Consider the following 18,156-nt stretch of genomic DNA (forward strand, 5'->3'; position numbering starts at 1 on the left):
TTCTTCTATAGGAGCAGCCATGGCCACCAATGACCGCTGCCTCGCCCTGATCCGGTAGGAATCGACCTCCTGCGGCCGAATCCGCCCCATCCCGACCTCATTGGCCCTCCTCCCGGTCTTTGTCACGATCCACCGCCAGGCTCTAAGACCAGCGCCTCCCTCTGAATTTTAGTACGTTTTGTATGTCCGTCCCACAATCCCATTATCTAGCAGCAACTGTCGCCACCGCCAGCAGCAGCCGTGCCCGGAGATGCCCTCGTGGGCCGGTGCCGGCCAAGGAAGTCGCCAACTCGGACACCCTGCTAACCTTCCCCGAGGACGACGAGCACGACAAGGCGGCGGCAGAGGACGAGGCCAAGGCATGTGTACAGGACAAGGTGAGCCGCCATTCAGTTGCCATTTTAGTAGGATGGATGGCTGACCGAACCGGTGATATGTCGAGCTTTTTAAAAGATTTTGTGATTGGAAGCTTACTCTGTTTCCTTTGCAGCCGAGGACGAGGCCCTGGATTTCATCGTCGAGGAGGAGCTGGTGGTTGAGGTGAAGGAGGAGGTCGTGGTGGTGTGGAGGAGGTCGAGGAGTATGTGGAGCCGTCGGAGGAGGCCAAGGTGTACGTGTTCAACCTTCCCTATGACGTCAGCAGCGAGTGCCTCGCGCAGCTCTTCGATCAGGCCGGTGTCGTTGAGGTTGCCGAGTTGAGCATCTCTTCCTTTTAGACCATCCTGAATGCTGGATGCTAGCAAAAGTTGTTGGGATTTGTTTCCCAGTCGATCGGCCTGGATGCATCAAGCGCTTGGATATTTTCCTCTGCAGGAGGTAGAATACTGAAGGCGTTAGCATCATGCATTGACAGAGACGGCATTTAAATGATTCTTTTTATTTTGACATCTTATCTATTTTCTTAATCTCTAAGCGTCTACAGAGGTGACCCATGTTTGTCGGTATTTAATTTTTTTTTTAAGTCCTATGTCACAGCATTGGAATTTAAGAATATCATTGACACATACAGACCATAGCAAGTCGATGTATACCAATAATGTCAATGAAGAGTCAATGTACTTAGCATGAGGATATTATTTGGTCGATGCATACAGACCACAACAAGTGGATGCAATTTTTGACCCTGATACTATCTTTGAGCAGGCCAGCGCCGTCGAGGTTATCGTGGTGAGCAGCTCTTCCTCTTAGACCATCTTCAGTGCTGGATGATAGTTTCACAGTTGATATGTGGCATCGGTGACAAAAGATGCATCAAGTTTGCACAAGGTAAAATATTGAAGGTGTATTCAATCTGTAATTAGCACCCATACTTAGCATCAAGTGGTTACAGAGTTACTTAAAAAACGGTGACAGAGAGGACGATTAGATGGTTTTCAATTTTACAGTATTTATTTTCTTGTATTTTTGAGCATCTACACAGGCGACCCACATTATAGATGATGTTAGCGTGCTGCCGCTGTCATTCCTTTTTAGACACACGCACATTTTGTCTGGTGAAGGGAGTGCCTCAAATCATCAGACCACTCATTATGTGTCATGTTCTTGCAAGACTGAAACTGTAAATGATGACTGATTTAATGTGGTGGTTGTGTTGTTGAACCTCATATGATGGAGCAACCAGCCGTGGTGCAGAGGCTAGATAGTTTTAGTATTCAGACTTTCAGTTGCTGCTAGCTCTACTCTGCTTTGTTCTTTCGTAATGGCAATGTAGCGGCTGTGTGATATGATTGCAACGCCGAGTCTTCACTGCATATTACCTACCGGAACTGATATGTTTTTGTCGACACAAAAATCTAACCTGAATTTGCTATTCAGGTGGCAAATCCAACAATTTATGTACTGTATTTGCATTTTTGAAGGCTGCATCGTCGGGTTTCTCATAACATGTTGGTAGATTTTATTTATTGTCTTCTTAAGAAATAGATCGACCCAAAACATTGTTCATATTTACATGTTGATTATTTTCGTAGATTTATAATCCAAATACATGACCCAGTACAAGATTACGAGCTTGGAGTCGTCCTTCTTGTTTGGGAGGGCAGATTTGGTACTAAACACTTAATTGGTGTTGATAGACTTGTACTGTGAAAAATAATGGTAATATGAACAGACTGATAGTGGTACACATAGGGTGACAAGGAGTTATTATTTTCATTCCTATATGCAACTTTTCTGGCACTAACCAATAGTATTGTGCTGCCAGAACACCGTATGCTTGGTAATGATTAAGTTTTATTATCAGCAAGTCATATGCCTTAGTTTGGTGGTGCACACGCAAGAGCTCCTTAAATTTAGGACCCATCAAGCCACAGTTTCATGGTTCTCAAGAACATTTATCTCGAGAAAATTCTAAATATTTTGATACCAAATTTGTCTTTTCGTCATCCCATTTTTCTGATGTAAGTTGGATGACCTTCATTCAGTTAGAAGTATAAGAACCGCAACAGCTGCTGAAGGGTTTTATTATGTTAGAAAAAAACTTCCACAAAATCTTGTCACCAATAAAATTTACCTATAAAGGAATCATTTTAGAAAATATATACAAGATCCTTATCAGTTTGAGATGTTCAACTCCCAACTTGTCTTCTTTGTTCTGTTCTGTGCAAGTGTATCTTGTTGATTATGTGGATGATGTACTTGTACATACTAAAATTGCGGGCAAAACAAAGTGATGGATGGTCTACAAGATGATATTGATGAATTAATCTTCAGGGTAAAATAAGCTAACCAACATGCATCTGTTTAGTTTGAAATAATACTGCCTTCAAAATGTATGAGTGCAGTCTTCGCATCTAATGTTGTAGAATCAAATATTGATGTTGCCTTACTAAGCATGTGTGTAAATTCTCTTGGGGAGAAAAAGAATTAACTTGCAATTTGCAACATTGTACCAAAAATACATGAGGTTCACACATATAATCATCTGTTTTATGTGGTTTGTTATTTGTGATCAATGCGAATGCTTAGAATTTTTAAAAGCGTGATCAATGATCTTTATATCAAGATAACTAATGGAAAACTGTCTTCGACAACTTTAAACCTAACTCCCGGCACATTCTAAGTTAAAAAGTATGGTACCATCTCATATAATGAATATTACTTTGGCACACCTTGTCCCCCTTGATAGCGCGGTGGATCGACATGAACACTAGGGGAGGGGATCAAGGCGGTGGATCGACATGAACACTAGGGGAGGGGATCAAGGTGGAGAGCGGGGCGGTTGGCGGGGGACTCCTCCTTGGCTGTCTATACGGAAGTATGGTGTGAAGGACATAGGGCGCCATGGTGACGATGAGGTGGGCGCCATCTGATTTTGAAGGAGTGAGCTTTAGGAAGAAATGTCCTGCTATGGCGGAAAACCAAGCGGGAAGGGGAGGGTTCGACGGGAAAAGGGAAGGGTATGTTGTGGGGTGAGTCTTTTTGTAGGACCGAGTGCTGGAGACAATATGGTAGATAGTTTGGACAACCATATTTCTCCGTCACATATGGATTAGATTTAGGGGAGCTTGGACTGTCCAGATGGTTGGATTTTGAGGAGCCTGCTGGAAGCTTGTTTGATATCTGTACACGTTAGGACGTATGCGGGAAAAGGGAACTTCAACCTTGGAGACGACCTAATCGTTTGGTTGATTCATTTATGTGAATCATAGCCCGTAGCAACGCACGGGCGTTTTACTAGTAAACTTAAATTTCCAACCAGTCAACTCCATATGGTTCAAAATAAAACCACCACAATTACAAATTCATCAGTCGATGTAATATTACTCAATACAATAACTATCAAATAACCAATTCATCACACAATCCTTAGAAACATCCTCGCCATCTGACATCAGGAAGACAGCGACGATGCAGGATGTCCCTCATCGACAGAAACCGGTGGTACAGCTCATAGCTCACATACCCTTCCTAAAGGAAAACCAAATGAAAACATCAATGTACAAATTTTTTTAAAAAAAACATATTGTTCTTGCAACAAAGGCAGAAACTAACGAAAAATAAATCTTCACTTACAGTAGCTCCATATTTCAGGTGATCAAAGGTAAGTGGCTTCCAATCCCAGTAGTGACGAAAAAGTTCTGGAAAAGAGGGCTCCAGCTTGGAGTAAGATTCGTCAATGATGGCTCCTGCTAAGTCCTCCATGGATTCCCTTTCTTGACCGCCTTTTATCATGAACTTATCTTCGATGTCGACGTGGTACCCTTCTGGAACTCTGATGAAATCTTGAAAAAGAGCATCTCTAATATTCCTGACGCCCACACTAGAGAAAGTTATACCTCTATTCTCAAGGAAATCCTTCAAGACAGGGCACTCTGTCCTGGCCTTGCAGAAGTGATAGACCAAAACATGATTCCGCATAGCCAGTTGCACGACGGCAACTTTTCTACGCCCATACCAATCCTTTCGTGTGAACTCCATGCCAAGACCAACAAACTTGTACTTCTCCTCGCGCAACCAGTCCTCGTACAAGGCAATGATCTCCTCCACCTTGCCAGGCTCGTTTGTATACCACACGTCGAGCTTCGTGTTACCATCAGCAACTATCGGATGGTACTCGGTGGTGTTCAAAAAGTCGTCCATGGCAGTGAGCAGCAAGGTGCCAATGGAGACTCTTGAGACCCTGCGACAAGGTTAGGGAATGGTAAGGAGGGTGGGAACTGCCTGATGTTCTGCGGCTACAATACGATGTGGAGACCTCACAAACACGGCCAGTATTTAACCTTTGCGAGGGACGTTTGGGTTACCATACGCATTAACGTGTGAACTAGGAGCAGCGTATAGACGGTTGTGCTTCCGAAGCTCATGGAACCATGCACTTCCTAAAGTCACGGTTGTGCACAAATAATTGATACCGCAGAGAAACCGAGGAGCCTCTAACTTTATTTTACGGTAACTGACACACTTAATAGTCACATCAGACAACCACCACATCGGTCATCGATTCCTCCTTTGAACAAAGACCATCGACGGAAGAATCCAATGAAGCAAACGAACAGCCTGCCGTACACCTTAGATCCGAGGGCCAGAACTCATCCGTCCCTCATCTAGCTAGATTCACACCATCTGTCCCTCGAGAGTCAAGGCTGGTTTCACATGAGGCACGGGTATGCAGGCACAAGACGCACATACATGTCTATTCCACATGCATGAGCGTACAACTTTTGGAGATATCGGTCGGTATCACAACAGGCATGTACACATGCAGGCAGAAACTCGCCGAAAACACGTCAATGCAGGCAACGAAGGCACGGAAACATAGCCTCTACAGGCACGTGCATCGGCTTCGCGAGCCACGTGATCTTTTCCGTCTTGTTTTTCAGTCTTGACCTAAATCCTCTAGATACAAGTCATCTAAATGCAAAAAAGAGACCTCGAAGAGGCACCGATGAGAACACTCTGTTCGAGAGTCATGGCATGTATCACGTGAGATACATCAATACTTGAAGCAAATCAACGGCACAAGTCGGAGAGCCACAGTTTTAAAGACTTCGGACGCACAGGCGTGTAGAAGCACAGGCACGACGAGTAACAGCCACCGCATCCCCTCACGGACGGACGTCTGACACCACGGGCACGAAGAATCACGCCAGTGTGTCCCCTGAGAAACACGAATGCAGGCACAGGAGGCACAGAACTGCAGCGTATATAGGCATGGAATTGCGGCTTCTCGGCGCACAGGCACGGCTTTGGAAATGGCGTTCTCGAGGCACAGGTACAAACCAGCTGGATGCATAATAGAGTGGTGGCAGAGGCACGGTTGTGCAGTCTCAAGAGAAACTGCCGTGTGACACCAGCACATACAGACATCGCGTGTGTCACGTGAGGTACAGAAATAGCGAAAAAGAAGCCATAGGAGTGAAGCATCCACAGACACGGATGCCGGGCTTCTAAAGGCACGGTCCTGAAGAACACAAAGACAGGGTACTGAAATGTTGCCTCGTACGTTAGCAGGCATGCACTCTCGTCCGAATGTGTAAAACACAACAATACAAACACAAACAAACGGCGCTGAATATAAGCCAAACAAAAAACACGCTTCTCCCAAACAATACATATGCGTCATGTCACGGACGGACGTCTTCACCAGAGGCACGTAGAGTCACAGCCAACATGACGCCTGAGACACGCAAATGCACGTACAAGAGACACGGAATTGAAGCGTATACAGTCACGCAATTGCGGCTTCTCGGAGTTCTCGAGGCACAGGTACAAACCAGCTGGATGCACAAAAGAGTGATGGAAGAGGCATGGTTGTGCAGTCTCAAGAGAAAATGTTGTGCGACACCAGCACAAACAGACATCACGTGTGTCACGTGAGGTACAGAAATAGCGGAAAAGAAGCCACGAGAGTAAAGCCTCCGCAGACACGGATGCCGGGCTTCTAAAGGCACAGTCCCGAAGAACACAAAGACAGGGTACTGAAATGTTGCCTCATACGTTAGCAGACGTGCCTCTCTTGTGCGAACGTGTAAAAGACAACAATTCAAACACAAACAAACGACATTGAATATAAGCCAAACACAAAGCGCGCTTTTCCCAAACAATACATATGCGCCACTTCAACAGGTTACCTAAATGTACATGAACTTGCGCAAACGTCAACAATGAACTTGTAACATGAAAAAACATAAAAAAAATAGTTTCACATAACATGAGACAAGCCAAACACGATACTGAATAACAAAACAGTACTCCATAGGATTGAACTAAAAGTACTCATTAATTATACAAAAAAAGAAATGAAAGTCTTCCAAGAGTCCATTCCGCTCTGAAACGTCCACACAAACGTCCACCGTGACCATTCTACTCAGTTGGGGTTCTGCTCCGAAACATCAACGTCCTCTGCGGTCGGGAAGACAACGGGGATGCATCATGTCCTTCATCGACAAAACTTGGCGGTAGAGCTCGTAGCTCACATACCCTTCCTAAAACAAAAAAGGATGAGAATGAAGATATACGTAAAGAGGAAAAAGTACTACTGTTGCAGTAAAACAAAAATATAACGACAGAAAATCATAAAAAAATGAAGGTTTCACTTACAATTGCCGCATATTTCAGGTGTTCAAGGGAAAGCGGCTTCCATTCCCAGTAGTCATGCAGACCCTTGGGAAAAGACGACTTTATACTCAAGTAAGATTTGTTTATGATGGCTCCTGCCAAATCTGCCATGGAATCCCTTAGATTGCCTCCTTTGATCATGAGCTCCTCTTGAAGTTCGATGTGACACTGTGACGCCCTGACACCGACGCTCCAGAAGACTTCCAGCTATTCCGAGTTTCGCCGTGTGTTTCTTTTGTGCTTGCTCTTTTATTTTTGCATTGCATCATGCCATCATGTCTTTAACCTTTGCATCTCATACTCAACTAAATAAATTGCATAGATCGTTGATCTAGTTAAATCGAGGGAACTCACATGGTGTTTTCTCTTTATAACATATCCTCCCAATATTATTAGGGAGCTATAACAAAGCATTCCATTCTTTGGGAATCACCATAACACCCACTTGCAAATTATCCCATGCCGTTGTTATCTCAATTCTTGGTCTCCAACCTTGCCCATAATTTCTTTCATCATTTTCCGGAGCTCCACCAAAATTCTCAACATTTCTGGACACTTCTAAATCCTAGTCCTTGTTAACCATTTGAATTAAATTCAAATGACTTTGAATTTAATTCTTGCAATCTTGCCCACTCCATTTTTCTTGGGTCAAGCTCATTTTTATGAGTCCGGAAAAATTAACCCCATGCTCAAATTATTTCTCCAACCCTTTCTTTATCTCCTTTTTCTTTCTTTGCTATTTACTGCTTTTGGTAAATAAAAGAGAAGTGGGGTATTAGAGAGAGATATGCAGCCAGCCCACCAGTCCGCGGCTCGGCCTAGCCCGCAGCACCGGCCCACCTCAGCCCAACTCTCCTTAACCCTAGCCTCGAACCCCCTCCCGATCCCCATCTCCTTCCCTCCAGCGCCGCCAGCGCCCGACCCCCTCTTCCTCTCCTCGCGCTCGATCCCCATCTCCCTCTGCGCGCCAGCGCCCGACCTCCACCTCGTCCTCGTTGAACCGCGCCAGCGTAGCCCATCAGGTCAACGACCGCTCCTTCCTCTCCTTCGCGTCCGTCCCCGCTCAAGCATCTCCGTTGGAGCACGCCCGTTGAGCTCCATCGCGCCCCCTCGTCGGCCCTCCTCCGCACCGTTGCCTCGCAAGGACGCCGCATCGGGCCTCCTGCGCCGCCACTGGAGGCCAACTCCGGCGCCCCCTGCCTCGCTCCGGCCTCTGCTTCCGTCTACGCGTGGCTTGCCTCTCGCCTCCTTCATCTCCTGCGCACCCACACCATCGCCCGTCCATGGTCGCCACACCATGTGCTCCGCCGCCCTGCGCCTCCACCTCGCTGGACCTGCTCCATCCTCCGCCTTCTCTCGCCTTGCAGATCCTCCGCTGCTACTGCACCTTCACCACCTCGCTGCCTGTCTCCTACAAGCCCTCCACCTGCGTCCTGCACACCGCTGCCCCGAGCGTCCGTGTCCTCGAGCACCCAGCGATTCGGGAGCAACTCCATCGCCCGGCGCCCGTTCTCCCCTTCATCGGTGCCTTTTGCGCCACCTTGGTCGTGGCATGCCGCTGCCTGTTTTGACGTTGCCAAGACCCTGGGACCCGGAACGCCAAGACCCTTCCATGGATGCGTCAAGTACCCCTGCCTCCACAACCACCGAACCAGGAACGCCAAGGCCATCTTCGAGATTTTCGCCAAGTACTAGGAGGTCAATGAATGATTCATCTACGTGTGTGTGCGACCATCTTCGGCAAGGACCCGTGTACGACTACACAACGAACCGTGAAGTTCCACAAGATAACGTGTACCACTAGCGTCGCCCCGAAGACGTTGGATTCGTCAAGTACCTCTCCGAAACGAACGTGTACAATTACTTCCACTACCGTCGCGAGAAGGACTACTTCCCTCGACGATTTTGAACCGCCCCAAAACGCACGCTTCAAAGGTATAACAACAAGATGACCGCCTGTGTATGAATGTGTGTTGTATGAGATGCTCATGTTGCACCGTGTCCGAATTGTCATTGCAAGTTCCTCCTCGTTTGCCATGCCGTCGACCCGTGGGAACCCGGTAATCCGGGATCACCCCACCATCTTGCATGACTCGCTCACGTCACACTTCCTTTTTGCACCGGTACCTGCATGAGTTACCGGGACCGGAATGTTGCCGTGGCACCATTTCCGTTTCACCTCCGTGGCACCTTTTCCTTCCGCCATGGCGACAAATGCCTCGTACCATGCCCATGTTAATGTTTTCATAAAATTGCATAAACTTGCATATGTCATCTGCATCATGATAACAACATTTAAAATGTTTAAAATTGTGTTTGCATTTAATTGCTAAATGTCATATGGGGATTTTCCGGAATTGTTGTTTGTTGTTTCCAGCCTCATTTAAACTTGCCTAAATAGGTGGTTTGCTCATGCTTCACCTCTTGCCATGTTTAATAACATTAATATTGTTGTGTTCCTAAACGAGAGAGAACTAAATAATTAATGTGATGTTTCATCAATATGCAACTCGTTGCATATTGAGCTCCACTTAACTTGTAGTATTGTTTGTTGCACTTTGCCATGCCATGCCTATTTAAACCGGACATGCATCATACTTGATTGTGCATCATGCCATTTTTATGCTTGTGTGTTTACCATGTTGTATGCTTCTTTCCGGTTTGCTTCTCTCGTTAGCTTCGGTTTCATCCCGAAGTTGTGAGGATTCGTTCGACTACATTCGTTTGTCTTCTTCATGGACTCGTTCTTCTTCCTTGTGGGATTTCAGGCAAGATGACCATTACCCTCGATATCACTTCTATCTTTGCTTGCTAGTTGCTTCGTTCTATCGCTATGCTGTGCTACCTATCACTTGTTTACCATGCCTCCCATATTACCATGTCAGCCTCTAACCTTTTCACCCTTCCTAGCAAACCGTTGCTTGGTCATGTTACCGCTTTGCTCAGCCCTTCTTATAGCGTTGTTAGTTGCAGGTGAAGTTGAAGATTGCTCCATGACAGACAGGGTTATTTTGGGATATCACAATATCTCTTATTTAATTAATGCATCTATATACTTGGTAAAGGGTGGAAGACTCGGCCTTATGCCTGGTGTTTTGTTCCACTCTTGCCGCCCTAGTTGCCGTCATACCGGTGTTATGTTCCCGGATTTTGCATTCCTTACGCGGTTGGGTGATTTATGGGACCCCCTTGATAGTTCGCTTTGAATAAAACTCCTCCAGCAAGGCCCAACCTTGGTTTTAACATTTGCCACCTAAGCCTTTTTCCCTTGGGTTCTGCAGACTCAAGGGTCATCTTTATTTTAACCCCCCCCCCCCGGCCCAGTGCTCGTTCAAGTGTTGGTCCGAACTGAGTAGACTGCGGGGCCACCTCGGGGAAACTTGAGGGCTGGTTTTACTCGTAGGATGTATCATCCGGTGTGCCCTGAGAACGAGATATGTGCAGCTCCTATCGGGATTTGTCGGTGCATCGGGCGGCTTTGCTGGTCTTGTTTTACCATTGTCAAAATGTCTTGTAAACCGGGATTCCGAGTCTGATCGGGTCTTCCTGGGAGAAGGAATATCCTTCGTTGACCGTGAGAGCTTATGATGGGCTAAGTTGGGACATCCCTGCAGGGTATAAACTTTCAAGAGCCGTGCCCGCGGTTATGTGGCAGATGGGAATTTGTTAATGTCTGGTTGTAGAGAACTTGACACCAAATTTGATTTAAAACGCATCAACCGTGTGTGTAGCCGTGATGGTCTCTTTTAGGCGGAGTCCGGGAAGTGGACACGGTTTTGGGTTATGTTTGACGTAAGTAGGAGTTCAGGATCACTTCTTGATCATTGCTAGCTTCACGACCGTTCCGTTTGCTCTCTTCTCGCTCTTATTTGCGCATGTTAGCCACCATATTTTCTTAGTGCTTGCTGTAACTCCACCTCATTACCACTTCCTACCCATAAGCTTAAATAGTCTTGATCTCACGGGTTTTGAGATTGCTGAGTCCTCGTGACTCACCAGATACTACAAACAGTTGCAGGTGCCGATGATACTAGTGCAGGTGGTGCAACCAAGCTCAGATGGGAGCTCATCGAAGACCTTGGTCGTTGCTATGTTTCGTTTCATGTTGATCAGTAGTGGAGCCCAGTTGGGACGATCGGGGATCTAGCAGTTGGGTTATCTTCTTTTCTTTTGGGTTCGTCCGTAGTCGGACTATATGTGTGTACTCTGAATGATGTATGATTTATTATATGTTCATTGTATGAAGTGGCGATTGTAAGCCAACTCTTTATCCCATTCTTGTTCATTACATGGGATTGTGTGAAGATGAACCTTCTTGCGATAAAACCACAATGCGGTTATGCCTCTAAGTCGAGCTTCGACACGTGGGAGATACAGCCGCATCGTGGGTGTTACAAGTTGGTAATCAGAGCCATCCCCGACTTAGGAGCCCCCTGCTTGATTGTTTGCTGGCGTTGTTGAGTCTAGAACAAAAATGTTTTGAGTCTTAGGATTATATATATCGAAGAGTAGGATTCTTTTTACTCCTCAGCCCCTTCGTCGCTCTGGTGAGGTCTCCTGACTTAGATGTTTGACTTTCCTCTCCTTAAATTTCACTAAAAAAAATTAGGATCACGCGGGTATCTTGGAATCATTCCGATGGTTTTGTGACGAGAACATTGTTCTTGGTGCCTCCTGTCTTTTATGTGGCAGTGACCCGGGGAGTTGAGCTCCGAGGTGTTGTCGTCATAATTTTATCGTTGCAGTTTTGGAATACCTGAGTTTTGCCGACATCGAAAATCTCTTTTATGCAGTTGTTAGTGAGATAACCTTGATGCCACCCAGTACTGGGGCGGGAGTTCGGGAGTATTGCCATAACTCGTATAATGGATGCTTTTTGAAGGTTGAGGTAAACGATTTCCGAAGATTTCTTGGTTATGTGTTTGACAGATGGATACAGCTTGGATGTAGGGATTGTTAGTTTTGGGTGAGATATATTGCTTCCCCTGTATCCCCAACACTAGATTGCATAACCAGAAAGTTTCGGGAGTTTTATAGGTGGGAATTCAAGTAGCTTTAGTTTTTTCTTTCTGACAGATGCATGATATGAGATTGGGGTTCGACGTCTAGTGGTCCGCCTTTCCACGGTCGTTTTTACAGTGGTCTCGTTGTGTCTTAAAGAGCCCTTGGCTATGCTGGTTCGGGGACACTTCGTATGTCATGTGCACTGCCTTGTACATGATGGTGCTATACGATCGATCCCGTGTGGGCCCCACCACGAAAACATCGGACGGAATCTCTATCATATGTTTGTTCCGGCTTATTCTGCAAGCCAAATCCTTTGTTTTGTTTTATTTGTGGTATTCGAGTTGCTTCAATGTCAAGTGTTGATTCCATACCTTTTCCTAAATGCTGTTCTCATATTGCTATGTGAATACTAATCCTTCTTGATCATCGAGATTGTCATGTGAATTCTTTTCCAACCGGTGCGCTTCTCTTTGAGATGATCCCATCATTCTCCCCATCCGCAAGATCAGTTCTAAGTTTTCTCAACGGTGTTTGTTTCGTTCATCCCAAGTTGTCTTTGTTTTTCCCCACCCTCCCACCCTTTTCTTCAAGGACTCATATATTTTAATCATGTATCCATTTATTCATGTGAAGTCACTTCACCCTTTTCAATTAATGTTTTGATCCGGTGATCCCTCGTGAAGATACTAACGGAGCTTCAAGTTTATTATTCTTCGTCTCTTTTCTTCTCCGGTGGATTCACCTCGAGTTTTCGGTGTGGATCATATTCCCTTCCTTGTTTCAAGTGTTTTCGTATGCCGGTGTACCTATTAATCATTCACCTCTCACTATCCATTTGTTCCGGAGTGCGAAGATATCTCAGAAGATTTGTTTCCATTCTCAATCCGTTCAAGTTATTTTGAGGTTGTTATCTCATTCAAGCTATTTAATTCAACCGGCTCAATCCCCCCTTTTAATCAATCATTCAACGATGTTTTCCTTTTAAGTGGGCCCTAACCCACAGGTCTTTTCCCAGGATCTTACCTGACTCTTCTAACTTAACCGGAGCGATTCTCAAATTCTTTCAAAGTTTGACATAAGAATGATTTCCCAACAGTCAAATGTATTCTCCAAGTTCGCTTTCATATTCTTTTCATCGCTGGTTCAACCTTTCTGCTCTTCATTCCGGAGTATCTCAACAATTCATGGTGGTGTTTCTCGTCGTCATTCTCGGATTTTGAAGACCGGAGAAGAGTTCCTCTTAAACCCTTACCCATTCTTCCAGAGATTCATGGTTCTAGCTTGAGGCCATCCTCTCGTAATTGTTTTCGATTGTGAGAATTCTTTTCATCCATCCGGAGCATTTCATGAGTTGTTTCCATTTCTTTCCTCCGAAGGCCATCATGTCATAATTCTTCATTCTCAGCATGTAGCTATCGTTCTCCAAATCTTATTGGTGCATCATTCAAATACCCTCTAATCAGTTCATGATCTCTTCGTTCTCATGTATCTAATCCCCTCAAGTATCTTCATTCATTTTCCAATTCTTCCCGGTGAATTGTGCCTTTGCTACGTTCATTTTCAATTCTTATGGTGGTTCGTTCAAGATTTCACTTCCTTCGTTATCATATCAATTCATTCATTGTTTCCAAATCCCACGAGTGGTTCTATCTATACCTTCTCAAGTTGGCGCTATATCTCTTTTCAATCCTTTCTACGAGAATAAGTGGCATGCCAAATCCGTTGCTTGTCATCAATTTAAAATGGTGAAGGATACGCATAACATAATTCTTATTCTTGTTTCATCCAAGTGATTAATCCCTTCCTTCGGAGTTTGTTCATGAGGAATAAATTCTCAGTTCTAAGATGTTCATCTTTTCTTTCTAGAGTTCCAAGTTCTCTCAGTTATATCATCGCGAAGCTCCTTCTAAATCATCGCAAGGCTTCACCTCGTGTTTTCAACTTCTCTTTCTTTCTATCATCCTTTTATTACCGGAGTTCTTCATGGAGGCTCTACATGATGGTTCATCAAGGATTCTTTTCACTCTTCAATTCTTCTTCAAGATTTCTCTCGAGTTATGACCCGCCAAGCTTTACTCAAAATTAAACATGGTGCTCAACACATGTTTTGTTTTGAGGCATTCAAGTATTCTTCTTCATGCATTCCAAAGTGCAATTCTCCTACCTTATCTTTTGAGATGGTGTTATGTCATTCTTGATAATTTCCCCTCGCGTTTCATGTTTCACAAGTTTTCAAGAGTGACATATTTAAATCCATCATTTTCTCTTTGTTCAAGAGATCTTTTCAACCATCAACCTCATTGTTGGAGTTATCTTGTGTCATATTTCACCTAAAGCCTTCCCTAAGGAATGTTGCTAATTGTGGTGCTTATAAATGATCCAAGTTATCTCTTTATCACCTCGGTGGAAGAAGCTTTCTCTCTTTCGTGGCTGGTTGTCACCTCATAATTTTGAGATGTTTTCCATAAGCCCAACAAGCTTATCCTTTCGTTGTTGTTAATCCAACAGTTCCGTTCTAGCATTTCCTGTAAGCGTGCTCTTTCAAGATCAAGTTTTCCTCCGTTCATTCCATTCCATTCTTATATTTCTTCCGGAGGCATTGCGATGTTGCTCTCTTCACCCATCACCTCGTTTTGTAAAGGTCATGTTCTTTTTCTTGCTTATCAATTTAACCGGAGTGGTTTCAAATTCTATCTTGTCCATTAAACTCTTGATTCATGTCTTTGCAACCTTCAAGTTCTAATGTTCTTTGTTCCTCTTTTCCAACGGATTGTTTCCAATCTTGTTCATCTCCGTTGTATTCTTTCTTTAAAGTTTTTGCAATCTCTAAGGTTCTTTGGTTTCACTCATTGGTCGAAGAAGCAACTTAGTTTTACCTCTTCTCTTCCTTTTCCGTTTCTCTCCGGTGCCATCCTAGATCTCGGGACGAGATCCTCTTGTAGTGGTGGAGTGTTGTGACGCCCCGAGACCGACGCTCCAGAAGACTTCCAGCTATTCCGAGTTTCGCCGTGTGTTTCTTTTGTGCTTGCTCTTTTATTTTTGCATTGCATCATGCCATCATGTCTTTAACCTTTGCATCTCATACTCAACTAAATAAATTGCATAAATCGTTGATCTAGTTAAATCGAGGGAACTCACATGGTGTTTTCTCTTCATAACGTATCCTCCCAATATTATAAGGGAGCTATAACAAAGCCTTCCATTCTATGGGAATCACCATAACACCCACTTGCAAATTATCCCATGCCGTTGTTATCTCAATTCTTGGTCTCCAACCTTGCCCATAATTTCTTTCATCATTTTCCGGAGCTCCACCAAAATTCTCAACATTTTTGGACACTTCTAAATCCTAGTCCTTGTTCAAACCATTTGAATTAAATTCAAATGACTTTGAATTTAATTCTTGCAATCTTGCCCACTCCATTTTTCTTGGGTCAAGCTCATTTTTATGAGTCCGGAAAAATTAAACCCATGCTCAAATTATTTCTCCAACCCTTTCTTTATCTCCTTTTTTTTTCTTTGCTATTTACTGCTTTTGGTAAATAAAAGAGAAGTGGGGGATTAGAGAGAGAGAGAGAGATGCAGCCAGCCCACCAGTCCGCAGCTCGGCCTAGCCCGCAGCCCTGGCCCACCTCAGCCCAACTCTCCTTAACCCTAGCCTCAAACCCCCTCCCGATCCCCATCTCCTTCCCTCCAGCGCCGCCAGCACCCGGCCCCCTCTTCCTATCCTCACGCTCGATCCCCATCTCCCTCCGCGCGCCAGCACCCGACCTCCACCTCATCCTCGTTGAACCGCGCCACCGTAGCCCAGCAGGTCGACAACCGCTCCTTCCTCTCCTCCGCGTCCGCCCCCGCTCAAGCATCTCCGCCGGAGCACGCCCGTTGAGCTCCATCGCGCCCCCTCGTCGGCCCTCCTCCGCGCCGTTGCCTCGCAAGGACGCCGCACCGGGCCTCCGGCGCCGCCACTGGAGGCCAACTCCGGCGCCCCCTGCCTCGCTCCGGCCTCTGCTTCCGTCTACGTGTGGCTTGCCTCCCGCCTCCTTCATCTCCTGCGCGCCCACACCGTCGCCCATCCATGGTCGCCACACCGTGTGCTCCGCCGCCCTACGCCTCCACCTCGCCGGACCTGCTCCATCCTCTGCCTTCTCTCGCCTTGCAGATCCTCCGCTGCTGCTGCACCTTCACCACCTCGCTGCCTGTCTCAAGCCATCCACCTGCGTCCTGCACACCGCTGCCCCGAGCGTCCGTGTCCTCGAGCACCCAGCGATTCGGGAGCAACTCCATCGCCCGGCGCCCGTTCTCCCCTTCATCGGTGCCTTTTGCGCCACCTTGGCCGTGGCATGCCGCTGCCTGTTTTGACGTTGCCAAGACCCTGGGACCCGGAACGCCAAGACCCTTCCATGGATGCGTCAAGTACCCCTGCCTCCACAACCACCGAACCAGGAACGCCAAGGCCATCTTCGAGATTTTCGCCAAGTACTAGGAGGTCAATGAATGATTCATCTACGTGTGTGTGCAACCATCTTCGGCAAGGACCCGTGTACGACTACACAACGAACCGTGAAGTTCCACAAGATAACGTGTACCACTAGCGTCGCCCCGAAGACGTTGGATTCGTCAAGTACCTCTCCGAAACGAACGTGTACAACTACTTCCACTACCGTCGCGAGAAGGACTACTTCCCTCGACGATTTTGAACCGCCCCGAAACGCACGCTTCAAAGGTATAACAACAAGATGACCGCCCGTGTATGAATGTGTGTTGTATGAGATGCTCATGTTGCACCGTGTCCGAATTGTCATTGCAAGTTCCTCCTCGTTTGCCGTGCCGTCGACCCGTGGGAACCCGGTAATCCGGGATCACCCCACCATCTTGCATGACTCGTTCATGTCACACTTCCTTTTTGCACGGTACCTGCATGAGTTATCGGGACCGGAATGTTGCCGTGGCACCATTTTCGTTTCACCACTGTGGCACCTTTTTCCTTCCGCCATGGCGACAAATGCCTCGTATCATGCCCATGTTACTGTTTTCATAAAATTGCATAAACTTGCATATGTCATCTGCATCATGATAACAACATTTAAAATGTTTAAAATTGTGTTCGCATTTAATTGCTAAATGTCATATGGGGATTTTCCGGAATTGTTGTTTGTTGTTTCCAGCCTCATTTAAACTTGCCTAAATAGGTGGTTTGCTCATGCTTCACCTCTTGCCATGTTTAATAACATTTAATATTGTTGTGTTCCTAAACGAGAGAGAACTAAATAATTAATGTGATGTTTCGTCAATATGCAACTCGTTGCATATTGAGCTCCACTTAACTTGCAGTATTGTTTGTTGCACTTTGCCATGCCATGCCTATTTAAACCGGACATGCATCATACTTGATTGTGCATCATGCCATGTTTATGCTTGTGTGTTTACCATGTTGTATGCTTCTTTCCGGTTTGCTTCTCTTGTTAGCTTCGGTTTCGTCCCGGAGTTGTGAGGATTCGTTCGACTACGTTCGTTTGTCTTCTTCATGGACTCGTTCTTCTTCCTTGCGAGATTTCAGGCAAGATGACCATTACCCTCGATATCACTTCTATCTTTGCTTGCTAGTTGCTTCGTTCTATCGCTATGATGTGCTACCTATCACTTGTTTACCATGCCTCCCATATTGCCATGTCAGCCTCTAACCTTTTCACCCTTCCTAGTAAACCATTGCTTGGTCATGTTACCGCTTTGCCCTTCTTATAGCGTTGTTAGTTGCAGGTGAAGTTGAAGATTGCTCCATGACAGACAGGGTTATTTTGGGATATCACAATATCTCTTATTTAATTAATGCATCTATATACTTGGTAAAGGGTGGAAGACTCGGCCTTATGCCTGGTGTTTTGTTCCACTCTTGACGCCCTAGTTTCCGTCATACCGGTGTTATGTTCCCGGATTTTGCGTTCCTTACGCGGTTGGGTGATTTATGGGACCCCCTTGACAGTTCGCTTTGAATAAAACTCCTCCAGCAAGGCCCAACCTTGTTTTTAACATTTGCCACCTAAGCCTTTTTCCCTTGGGTTCTGCAGACTCAAGGGTCATCTTTATTTTAAC

At 45.7% G+C, this 18,156-nt stretch overlaps 1 long non-coding RNA gene across 1 annotated transcript; it reads left to right on the forward strand.

Annotated features, from left to right (window-relative positions):
- Positions 1-6: 6 nt before the first annotated feature.
- Positions 7-2,209, forward strand: LOC123041875 (uncharacterized). Its single transcript, XR_006418660.1, has 4 exons — positions 7-377; positions 491-816; positions 1,144-1,266; positions 1,421-2,209. It is a non-coding gene; the product is annotated as an uncharacterized lncRNA (long non-coding RNA).
- The last annotated feature ends 15,947 nt before the right edge of the window (positions 2,210-18,156 follow it).

This window comes from Triticum aestivum, chromosome 2B, assembly GCF_018294505.1.
Source record: "Triticum aestivum cultivar Chinese Spring chromosome 2B, IWGSC CS RefSeq v2.1, whole genome shotgun sequence".
Classification (NCBI taxonomy): domain Eukaryota; kingdom Viridiplantae; phylum Streptophyta; class Magnoliopsida; order Poales; family Poaceae; genus Triticum; species Triticum aestivum.